We start from the raw sequence: 12935 nt of genomic DNA, 5'->3' as shown, positions 1-12935 counted from the left end.
ACAGTTAGTTTTTTGCACTCCCTAAATTACTAACCACGCAATAAATATTTACAAAAATAAAAGCAAGAAAAATAAATTCCTAAACTATTACATGGCTATGGGACAGATACATAATAATCAGGCGAGAAAGAATAAATTTACAACCTATACATTTGTTCCTAATATTATAACTAAAACAAAATTAAAATAAGGAAAATAATGAAGCAAAAATAGAATAGATAAAAACAAATAATAATAAAATAATAAATAAACAATGGTGATAAAGCAATAATAAAATAACAATAATAATAAAGTGATAATAAAAAGGTTAGAATTTTAAAAGAAATTATTTTAGGTAAAACAAGTTAGATTTTTTTAGAAGTTATTAGAAAAATACGAGTTTAAAATAAATTAGTAATAATAAAAGAATTTAAAATACATTAATGTACAAATTATAAAATAAAAGAGTTATATGAAAAATATTAAGTTAGTTATTTACAAAATAAATAAAGATTATAGAAAATATCAAATTATTAGATTAATAGGTTTATTATTATTATTCAATTAGAAAAATGGTCAATTAGATTTTATTTACAAAATATATAAGGATTTATTATTATAAGTAAGTAATAAAAAAAAAGTTATTAAAATAGTTATTATTTATTATTTACTTACAAAAAAATATAAAGGTTATAGAAAAATATTAAATAATTAATTTAGTAGGTTTTCACGCCCTACATTACTAAACCACGCAGTTAATATAGGATCAATGGCAGGAATTTAAATGGCAGAAAAATAAATGGCAGAAAAATAAATGACAGAAAAATCAATGGCAGAAAATAAAACCCTAATTATTACAACGCTTTGGTGCAGTTACATAATAAAGATGGCGAAAAGTAAAACTGAAAATATTACAAGTTAAAACTTAAAATATTACAAGGGCGAAGCAGTTACAGTGTATGAATAACATAAATATGAGCGAAAATAGGAAATAATAATAAGGTTTGTTAAGGTTTAAGAAAAGGTTTATGGTTTAGAGGAAACAACACGGTTAAAGTTTTAGGTTTGAAATTTAGAGTTTGTGGCGAAATTGTCAGGGTTTAGGAAAAATCAGGGTAGTTAGTTATGAAAAAAATGTGCAGATCTAAATATATGTATATAAAAAAAAATATGAATTAAAAAAAACAACGGCGTTGCTAGCGCAAAATTGCGATCATCGCAACTGGATCGGATAACACAAATGTCACGCCTCATACACGTATAGGTGAAAACGGCGTATTGACACGATCCGATCCGAAAACATAATCAAATTATAACATAAAATAGAAATATATATATATTTAACACACTAGTTACATATATGAACATGTATTTGAAACACAGTAACAAACATATCAACAAAATAGATAAAGTATATATCATATATAAACTATTACCAAACTGTGTGTACGATAGTATAGATCAGCCACTCTCAGTTTCTCTTTTTTTTGTTCTGTCTTTTGGCCTCCCTCTATCAGTCATGCTAGTAAATATATATAGGAACAAATTAGGTTAATGATAATGGGCCTAAGTTTATTTTGAAACCCAATATTAAATTAAAAACTGAATAAAGTTAAATAATTAAAATAGTTAAAATTAAAATAAAAACTAATTAACCTATTTATTTATTCTAGACCCAATATAAAAATAAATAGACTCAAAAAAAATGAAAGTCGGGCACCAAAATGCTCGAAAAAATAAAATGAACACGTCAAAATAATCAGCGCGAAATAAATGACTCGGAAAAATACAGCGTTTGGTCGGATTTTGAAATAAAAATTATGACCGTTTAAACCGCTCAGACTGATCAACATATGACCAAAAATAGTCGTAAAAATATTTTTAGCATGTCAAATTAAACCACGTGAACCGCAGATTAATGTTACCGACGTTTGCAAACTTAAACTTGACATTTTTTCGTTGACTAATTTTAGGCACAGTTAAAAAGTTAATTTGACCAGTCTGTTTGTAAATTCCGAGAAATTATTCCGGCTAATATTAAGACAGAAAAAAATGTTATGTGATCGCTCGACTGTGTGAGTCGAGAATGGGATACAAACTGCAAGTGCACAGTTCTATCGCGTAGTTTTAAAAGATATCGATCCCACAGGGACTTATGAATCGATGTACCGTTATCTAAGGTTACTACGTAAATCTAAGGTGAAAATGTTTGATTGTTTGGGGAAAGGAGCTAAGAGCTAAACTAAGATCTAGATTAAATATTAATAAAACGGATATCGGTATGTAGTTCATCAAAACTAGGGAATCAATTCCTTGTCGGTCTCTCGGTTTTAAAATAAATCGTTTCGACTAACTTTATTGGTTAAAGGTTTTATCTCAAACTCTCGCTCTGTTGAAGAAACCATGATCTTATGTTAATGTTGCTGTCACTTATAATTAAGTCAAAAATCATATTTTGAAAACAATAAAGTTGCAGAAACTCTTTTTAAGAAAATACTGACCGTTTTAAACACCCTTATCTCAAACTTTCGCTCTGTTGACTTAGGTTATACAATTAAATCTAAATGCTTAACTCTCGTCCTCACATTCAATCTTTAAAAATACTTTTTGGAAAAAGGTCAGAATTTAATTAATTCTAAAACTTGCTCTCGCCCTGAGATAGATTTAATGACTAACTTACACTGTCCAGTTAAAACCTCAAACTCTCGCTCTGTTGGTTTCAACTTCTTTATGTCTTTTACTTTTGTAAAAAATCTTGTTATTAAACCTGTAAGTTAAGACCATAAAAAGATTGATTCTAATTTTAAGTTTGAATAGACCGACTTAGTTTTGATCCCTCTTTCTGCTTACTTTACATACCGATACCTAGGCAAATTAGCCAGACATGCTAAATAAATAAGAATCTATATCATGCATAAACAGACTCATTCCAGGCATGCAATGTAAATAAACAGTAGAATAAAACATTAAAAATTAAATAGCTATTAAAGAACCTGAATGCGTAATACAATGGTCTTTGAACACTCCTCCACAAGCCGGTAGGATTTGTTCTTGGATTCTTCAATTAAACAGTAAAATAAATCAAGGAAATAAAACTGGAATATAACGTAAGGTTAAATCCGGTATAAAGTTGCCCAGTAGTTTCCGGTGTAGAAACTACTACGCGAAAAATATCTAAAAGCTAAGAACGGGGGAAAATAAATTGCAAGGGAAAAAGAAAATAAAGCTTGCAAAATAAAATAAATAAAGTGAACGATGCTGGAAAGGAAGAAAAATAGGCAAAGGCGTGAAAAAATAAATTTGGCAGAGCTTCCGCAAAACTGAGCGTGCAAAAACTCTCCCTCTGGAAGTTCCCAATTTGCTGCTATTTATAAGCTGCTGGTGTAACCACTTTTCAAGGGTTTCCGCGTGCATGGTAGTAGGCTTCCGAGGGTTAAGCGTGCGTGGAAGTGGGCTTCAACGTGGTCAGTTGAGTTCCTTGCGCCAAAAATATAGAGGACTGGTGTGACGTTCGTCACACCATGTGTGACGTCCGTCACAAGGTTACTTCGCGTGACGCTCGTCACGCGTCCTGTGACGTCCGTCACAGGCACAGCATTGGTGACTTGTGCGCTTTGGGCTGGGCTTTGGCCTTTGGTTCCTTTTCTCTCCTTTTTGTTGCTTTTTACACCTCCTTTTCTTCCCTTTTTCACTTTTGCTTCAAAATGGGTACCTGATGTAAATAGAAAAGAAATACTGCATAATATCTGATGAAATGGGATAAATTAGCGTAAATGATAAAATAATTTAATTGAATTAAGTCTTAAAAAGCGATATAATTTCGTGTTATCAAACTCCCCCATACTTAAATCTTTGCTTGTCCTCAAGCAAAATTCAGTATAGAACTTATTAAAAGTTTTAGCCGGATGAAATTTTAAAGCACACATCAATTCGTACTAGGTTGCCAATGGATTTTTGTTTAGGAGGACTTGAGTTTAATCTTGACATCAACAACTACCGTCACAACTTAGATAACCCTACCTTATGCCAATCAGTTCAAGTACCCTATGATAGCTATCCTGGTTCCTTTAGTCTTATTTTGCCCGTTTTCATTCTAGCGAAATCACATTAAGCCCTTTATCTCTTCGCGCACATAGTGGAGTAACCGGTTAGTGACTATGATCCGCTTTTAGCTAGAAGTTCTGGTACATAAGTCGGATAACTTCATTATTCAGTCCATTGCAAATTGCGGGGGATCGAACCGTAGTCCGCCCTACCAAGTTCAGCACCAGATTCCTACTGAACCAATTCATAATGGATCTTTCGTATTGTGCTTTTGCATGATCTGCAACCTTTAGATTAAATGATCCGGTAAGGATCACCTAATTTAATTAGTGCATTTCTTGATATATTTATGTGTCTCAGGTTACTTTGGGGATCATTCACTTATATTCATCGGCTCTCCACGTAGTTTGCTATTAAGATGGTGCTGACTTCTGTATAAACTACTTGGGGTTACCATAGAACTAAAAGTTCAAGGAATCGGTATAATAGGTACTTATCCTGATCTAACATATCGAGGTTCTCAGAGCGTTGTTATGGTAATGATTTTGTTTTGATTTCACTCAAATTTTATAAAGTGAGCAACCTTTATACTTATTGGGTGTGTTAAAATTTTTGTTATGGCTCAAGAAAGTTGAGGGAACTAGATAATAGAAACTTTTTCACATTCAGGACTTAAAAAAAAAAATATTGTTTTTATAAGGAAATAACAATGAAAAGGGAGAGTACAAACTTGAAACAAAAATGAGAATGGAAAGAATAATTTCCCCCCCATACTTGAACTAAACATTGTCCTCGATGTTTTAAGGGAAAGAAATACAAAATGGAGATGAAAAGAAAAAAAATATAACTAAGGCTGCCTGCCACCTCTGGTTCTTGGTCCTGGTGATCTTTGACATATGTCTAAGCTGTCGAATCTGCTAAACAACTCAGTAAACCGCTGGTCGGTTATGGCATTCCGAGCATCCTGTTGCTGTTGCATTTGACGCATCATCTGCATCATATCTGCATTCTGTGCCTGCATTCCGTCGATAGCATCCATAATGTCATCGTTGGTCGCAGGCCTTCGTCGTCGACGACGTTGGGAGGATGGGCCGGCTGCATTACTGGAAGGGTTGAGCGGGACTGACTGTTGTGTTGGCGGATGATCACCTTGTTCCATTTCTTCAAACTCATGTGTTTGCTGGTTTGTTTGTGAAGGCTCGGTGGTTTCAGGAGCGCTGAGATCATAAAGGTGGCGGTTCGGGTTTGTGACATCGGTTAGGGTGGTATTGGGTAGCACAACACTTGGGACTGCTTGGTTGTTCACCATCAGATAATAGCCTCCGCCTACTCTGTTTTTAATCAGGCGGCTGGAGCGACAATAGCTGATATCCATAGACAGGGGTGGTAGGGATTCTAAAGTTTGGAGTTTATCCCCTAGGTTCAGGCCAAGTGCTATGGAGGTTATTAATCCACCAATTATGAATGGTTGCCGGCCTCTAGCACATAAGGTGCGGATATGATGAAGGAGAAAAGAGGCGGCGTTTACCGTAGTATCCGTTTCGAAAACGCACTGGAGGAAAAAGAGTTCTTTTGAGTTGACCTTACTGTTGTTTGGTCTTCCAAAGAGTGTGTTTTGCAGGATACGGAGAAAATAGCGGATGGTGGGGTTATGGATGTGGGAGAGAAGGAGTTCTTCCCAGTTGTAGGTATTTATACCGGAAATTTTCTTAAAAAGGTCGAAAACTAGAACTGTGTTCCAGTTTGAGGTTGGGGGAATTCTGGCATGGAGCAGACCTTCTGTGGGAAATTGTAGCATGGCACTCAATTGGCGTTGGGTTAGAGAGTACTCGGTGTTAAACATACGGAAGGTTGCTGTACCGGTTAGAAATTCACCTTCACCGGCGGGAGTGGTGTAGTCGTAAGAACTTAGGAATTCTAAGGTTAGGGAAGGATAGGTGGGTTGGTTATGGGTGCAAAGGAAGGTTAAATCGGCTCTACGGAGCATCCACTCGATACCTTGGAGTAAGCCCAATTGTTGTAAACAAGTTAAATCGGGGTACCTGGTGGGAGCGACGCCTCGCTGTTGGAAGCGCTCGAATTGCTCTTGCTGATAGTTGTCATCTCCGGATCGGAAGATGATATTTCCGAAATTTTGATTTCCCGCCATTGTGATGAATTTTTGAATGAGTGATTTGGAAAGGAAAAGAATTGTATATTTGATATGAGAGAATTGTCTGTGGTGAAAGAAGGAGGTTTGGAGGGTATTTATAGGAGAAAAATGTGGGAGGTGAAAAGAAAGAGTGGTTGAAAAGTAATTAATTGTGGTAAATGAAAAATGAATGGGGAATGTAAAAAGGTAAGGGGTGTAACGTTCGTCTCCAACGGCTCCCTAACGTTCACATATCTGAGAGGCGTTACGCTCGTCACAAAGCTGTGACGCTCGTAACAAGTACTAAGTGTGCCGTCCGTCATGGGTGGTGTGACGCTCGTCACACTTCCTTTTTGGGAAGGCTTAGTAGCGCTTCACAGAATTACTTTGGTAGCGTAATTTAATATTTTATTCTGCTTATGAACGTTTTAGTCTGTAGCTTAATTTAGTATGCATGCTTACTTGCTTTGTATAATAATAATAATAAGTAATAACAGTAGAGCATAATAGGCATTGCAAAATAAATTAACTAAACAGCTTCAATAAAAAGGATCATAATGTATTACAGGAAGGGAAAATAATAAAATGAAATAGAAATAAACATGAATTCAAATAACATTAATGAAAAAATCTAGCCTAAAACTAAATAACTTAGAAAGAAAAATAACTAAATTCCATCTATCTTCGGATCTCTGGCCGGAGGAGTAAAAGAGTTAACATGATGCCGTAACATACGTAACTGACTTGCCGTACTGCTCATGTGTTCTAGGACTGCAAGTCTCAAGCTGTGGAAATCTTCCCTGAGGGCGTTTTGTTCTGACATCAAAGCTTCAATGACGGTTTTAATATCTGTTCCTGGCATATGATGTCGGAGATCAGGCATGGCTGATTCTTCGGTCAGGACGGGCTGAGGAGGAGGATCAATATCATGGTAGCCGGATGGAGTCTGAGGGTCAGATTCAGCAAGAGAGATATGGTCAACATAATGCTCGTAGTCATCACAAATCTCATAATCCTGGATGGATTCAGTGGATCCAGCAGGAGTTGGGGTTTCATTCAGGTTATAGAGCCAGTTCCTTTGGTTATGAACACTAGTCCTAGGATCGGGCAGGGTGAATAGGCAGAGAACCTGGTTATCAATAACAAGCTCAAACTCATCAGACCCTATGTTTGCTATAAACATAGTGTTGAAGAGGAAAGGTATACTCATAGTGGTAATGCCACAAAAAGGGTTCAGGTCAAGCATAGGCTGACGTAATCCAATAGCATTACCTATCATAGTTATCAGGCCGCCTATTCTAATGGGTGCTCTCTCATCCTGGATAAGGTGGTCCAAATTAGCTAACATAAAAGTAGCACCGTTTACTGGACGGTTCTCCGAATCAAACCCCATCTATACCTCCGGGATATCAGAAACCAAATCCTAACAATAATACCCCTAGAAAATCCAACTTGGAAATCATGATGGAAAACTTTATAGCTTCCCAACAACAAACCAATAAAGATTTCTTAAACCAGAACATACACACTAGCGAACAACTTAAACAACTAGCAAGCAAAGTAGATGCCTTGGCTACGCATAACAAAATGTTAGAAACCCAAATATCTCAAGTAGCTCAACAACAAGCACCTACTGCTGCACCAACCGGTACATTCCCTGGACAGCCCCAACCTAATCCGAGAAGCCAAGCTCATGCAATTATATTAAGAAGTGGAACGGAAGTGGAAGGACCGTCTGATCCAAGGATAGAAAACCAAAACCCTAAGAAATCTACTGAGGAAAGTGAACCTAAGGAAAAGGAAGAGAGTAATAAGGATACCCTAGAAAAGAAGGAACCTTATGTACCTCCACCACCTTACAAACCACCTATACCTTACCCTCAAAGGCTTGTTAAAACCAAAGATGTAGGCCAATTTAGAAAATTTGTTGATCTCCTTAAGCAATTAAACGTTACAATCCCATTTACCGAAGCTATTACGCAGATGCCCTCATATGCTAAATTCTTAAAAGAAATTCTTTCTAATAAAAGGAAACTTGAGGATAGTGAAACCGTTACACTCCCTGCCGAATGTAGCGCTATAATCCAAAACATGCCTCCTAAACTCAAGGATCCAGGTAGCTTCTCTATACCCTGTCACATAGGAAAATTTGTCATCGACAAAGCCTTATGCGATTTAGGAGCCGGAATTAGCGTTATGCCTCTATCCATATGTAAGAGACTGGAAATGGGAGAATTAAGACCGACCAAGATGTCTGTACAACTAGCGGATCGTTCCATCAAATATCCTGTAGGAATCCTTGAAAACGTTCCCGTACGCATAGGTCAGTTTTACATTCCCACTGACTTCACAATTATGGACATTAGAGAAGATGATACTACACCTATTATACTAGGAAGACCATTCTTAGCAACTGCCGGTGCAATCATAGACGTAAAACGAGGAAGACTCACCTTCGAAGTAGGTGAAGAGAAAATTGAATTCATTCTTTCCCAATTCTTGAAAGCACCTGCAATAGAAGATACATGTTACTTCATGGATATCATCGATGAATGCATAAAAGAAGCAGAGTCAGGAGAAGACAAATCATCAGACTATCTTTTAGAAGACAAATCTAAACAATGCTTAGCAATAACACCAGATCCTACGCAGTGTCTTAACAAACCAACCCCTGATTTGAAAACACTTCCCAAAAATCTGAGATATGAATTCCTAGACTTAGAACTTGAACGACCTGTGATAGTTAATGCAGATCTAGGAAGACTCGAAACAGAAAAACTCCTACATATCTTAAGAAAATATCCAACCGCACTAGGATACCACATAACCGATCTTAAAGGAATAAGCCCTTCTATTTGTATGCATCGCATCATGTTAGAAGAAGACGGTAAAACCTCTAGGGAACACCAGAGAAGACTAAATCCGATCCTAAGTGAGGTAGTAAAGAAAGAAATAACCAAGTTATTAGAAGCAGGTATTATATATCCTATATCTGATAGCAAATGGGTCAGTCCTGTACACGTTGTACCAAAGAAAGGAGGCATAACCGTTATTGAAAACGAAAAAGGAGAAACTATAACTAAACGAATCGAATCGGGATGGAGAATGTGCATTGATTATAGGAAACTAAACAAAGCAACCCGAAAAGATCATTTCCCTTTACCATTCATTGACCAAATGTTAGAACGATTAGCTAAACATTCACATTTCTGTTATTTAGACGGTTATTCAGGCTTCTTTCAAATACCAATTCACCCTGATGACCAAGAAAAGACAACATTCACATGCCCTTTTGGTACCTTCGCGTATAGACGAATGCCGTTTGGTCTGTGTAATGCCCCTGCAACTTTTCAAAGATGCATGATGGCAATTTTCGCCGACTTTCTCGAAAACATCATGGAAGTATTCATGGATGACTTTTCTGTATACGGACAAAGTTTCGAAGAATGCCTTGAAAACCTGGAAAGAGTTCTTGAACGATGTGTAAAAGTAAACTTAGTACTTAATTGGGAAAAGTGCCACTTTATGGTACAAGAAGGAATTGTTTTAGGACACATCATCTCGAACAGAGGAATCGAAGTAGACAAAGCCAAAATAGAGGTAATCGAAAATCTTCAACCCCCGAGAACCGTGAGAGAAGTACGAAGCTTTTTAGGACACGCCGGTTTCTACCGACGATTCATCAAAGACTTCTCTAAGATAACTAAACCCTTAACCGGACTATTAATGAAAGATGCTGAATTCATATTCGACGATAACTGTTTAAAAGCATTTCAAACTCTTAAACAAGCATTGATCTCCGCACCCATTATGCAGACACCAGACTGGAATGAACCATTCGAAATAATGTGCGATGCCAGTGATTATGCTGTAGGTGCTATTTTAGGACAAAGAAAGGATAAAAAGCTCCATGTTATATATTACGCTAGCAGAACCCTGGATGAAGCACAGATGAATTATGCCACAACCGAGAAAGAACTCCTAGCAGTAGTATTTGCGCTAGATAAATTTCGTTCTTACTTGGTAGGAGCCAAAATAATAGTTTACACTGATCACGCTGCTATCAGGTACCTTCTAACAAAAAAGGATGCTAAACCTAGACTCCTAAGATGGATCTTGTTACTACAAGAATTCGACTTAGAAATCAAGGACAAGAAAGGAACTGAGAACGTAGTAGCAGACCACCTCTCTAGACTTGAGAACCTTGAACCAGAAAGAACATCCATTAATGATGATTTCTCGTATGACAAACTCATAGCTACTTTGGAAGAGAACAACTCCGACATGCAAGTAGAAACCACCTTAGCTATATCTGTCATACCATGGTACGCTGATCTAGTCAATTATTTAGCTGCCGGAATAGTTCCACCTACTTTATCTTACCAGCAGAAGAAAAGATTCTTCCACGACATAAAACACTATTACTGGGATGATCCCTTACTTTTCAAAAGAGGTCCCGATGGTATTTTCCGTCGATGTGTACCCGAAGAAGAGGTAGAAAATATAATCCAACACTGTCACTCCGCGCCTTATGGTGGACACACAAGTACATCCAAGACCTGCTCTAAAATCCTACAAGCAGGCTTCTATTGGCCAACTATATGGAAGGACGTACATGCGGCTATTAAGGAGTGTGACAGATGTCAACGCACGGGAAACATATCTAGACGTGACGAGATGCCACAAAAAGGTATTTTGGAAGTAGAGATTTTTGACGTGTGGGGAATAGACTTCATGGGACCGTTTCCGTCCTCTTTCGGTAACAAGTACATACTCGTGGCGGTCGACTACGTATCAAAATGGATCGAAGCTATAGCTTCTCCAACTAATGACACCCGAGTAGTAACTAGACTCTTTAAAAATATAATATTTCCGAGATTTGGCATCCCAAGGATAGTAGTCAGTGATGGTGGATCGCACTTTATATCCAAGGTACTCGAAAAACTACTACTTAAATATGGAGTGAGACATAGGATAGCAACACCTTACCACCCTCAAACCAGTGGACAAGTGGAAGTATCTAACAGAGAAATCAAGCAAATACTAGAAAAAACGGTCGCCACTTCAAGGAAAGATTGGTCATTGAAATTACCAGAAGCTTTATGGGCATACCGAACTGCTTATAAAACTCCCATAGGGACGACCCCATTTAAGCTCATTTATGGAAAATCCTGTCACCTCCCGGTAGAATTGGAACATAAAGCCTATTGGGCTATTAGAAATTTAAATTTGAATTATAAAGCCGCCGGTGAAAAGAGAATCCTTGACATAAACGAATTAGAGGAACTCAGAAGAGACGCCTATGAAAATGCCAAAATCTATAAGGAAAGAACAAAACAATGGCATGATAAGCGTATATCAAGGAAAATCTTCAAGCAAGGCGACGCAGTACTCTTATTTAACTCCAGACTAAAATTATTCCCGGGAAAACTACGATCCAGATGGTCAGGACCTTTCCATATCACTAAAATCTTTCCCAGTGGAGCGGTAGAAATTAAAGGACAATCTACAGAACCGTTCACCGTAAACGGGCAACGTCTGAAACATTATCACTATGCGGAAACCAACGAGGATTCGCAAATTCTACACTTAGACGAAACGCCCCCAGGACTCATAGACAATATTTAACAGTTTCTTTGTCGAGCTTGCGACATTTAAACAAAGCGCTTAGTGGGAGACAACCCACAAATTAATCTGTTATTTTATTATTTTATTATTATTATCATTTCTCTATTTCTCTCTTAATTATTCTTTTAATTTCTATTTAGTATTCATTATTGATTTATTCAAAAAAAAAAAATATATATATATCTATATATAATAATAATAATTCTTTTCTTCTTTCGGCATTTGGCCAAATCCTGACTTAAACTCATGTTTTCTTTTCTCTAGTTAACACTAACCAGATGGGACATTTTGACCGTATGGGTATCAAGTTCAGAGGAATGGCTCAGAAACGAAGGTTTGAAGAACTAGCCACTAGAGAAATGCTACCTAGTTTATATGCTGATGATTGGGCTATGACTGCCCTTGGACTGAGACAGAGTGTCCTATTTTTGCTGAATCAGATAGGATGGGAGACCTCCCCTATCCTGAGACCTTTCACCACCTACCGGAGGCTCACATTAGAATTCCTTAGTTCATTAATCTATCTACCTAGCCATGGAAAAGGAATTACCAGAGGTTTTATCCAGTTCAGAATGTTCAATATGGAGTACCAATTTAATACTAGAGACTTCACCAACCTTTTGGGTTTTCCTACCTCCTTTGATACATTCACTATAAGCCAGGAAGAACTTCTTGAATATAGAGAGCTTGAACACTTTTGGGGTAAGCTGACTGGAAATGATGAGCCCGAAGAACATGAGTTTCTCTCTGGAAACATACATAACCCGGCTTTTCGCTATTTCCATAAGATCCTGACCCACACTTTATTTGGGAAGAAGCCAAATAGTACTTCAGTTTCACGTGATGAACTCTTCATCATATTTTGTGCTTCCCAGAACCGTCCAGTAAACGGTACATCGATTCATAAGTCCCTGTGGGATCGATATCTTTTAAAACTACGCGATAGAACTGTGCACTTGCAGTTTGTATCCCATTCTCGACTCACACAGTCGAGCGATCAAGTTTTTGAAAAAACTTGATCGCTCGACTGTGTGAGTCGAGAATGGGATACAAACTGCAAGTGCACAGTTCTATCGCGTAGTTTTAAAAGATATCGATCCCACAGGGACTTATGAATCGATGTACCGTTATCTAAGGTTACTACGTAAATCTA

Source organism: Lathyrus oleraceus, chromosome 7 (genome assembly GCF_024323335.1).
Source record: "Lathyrus oleraceus cultivar Zhongwan6 chromosome 7, CAAS_Psat_ZW6_1.0, whole genome shotgun sequence".
Classification (NCBI taxonomy): domain Eukaryota; kingdom Viridiplantae; phylum Streptophyta; class Magnoliopsida; order Fabales; family Fabaceae; genus Lathyrus; species Lathyrus oleraceus.
The sequence above is the reverse complement of the archived record's forward strand: the minus strand, read 5'-3'. Positions refer to the sequence as shown.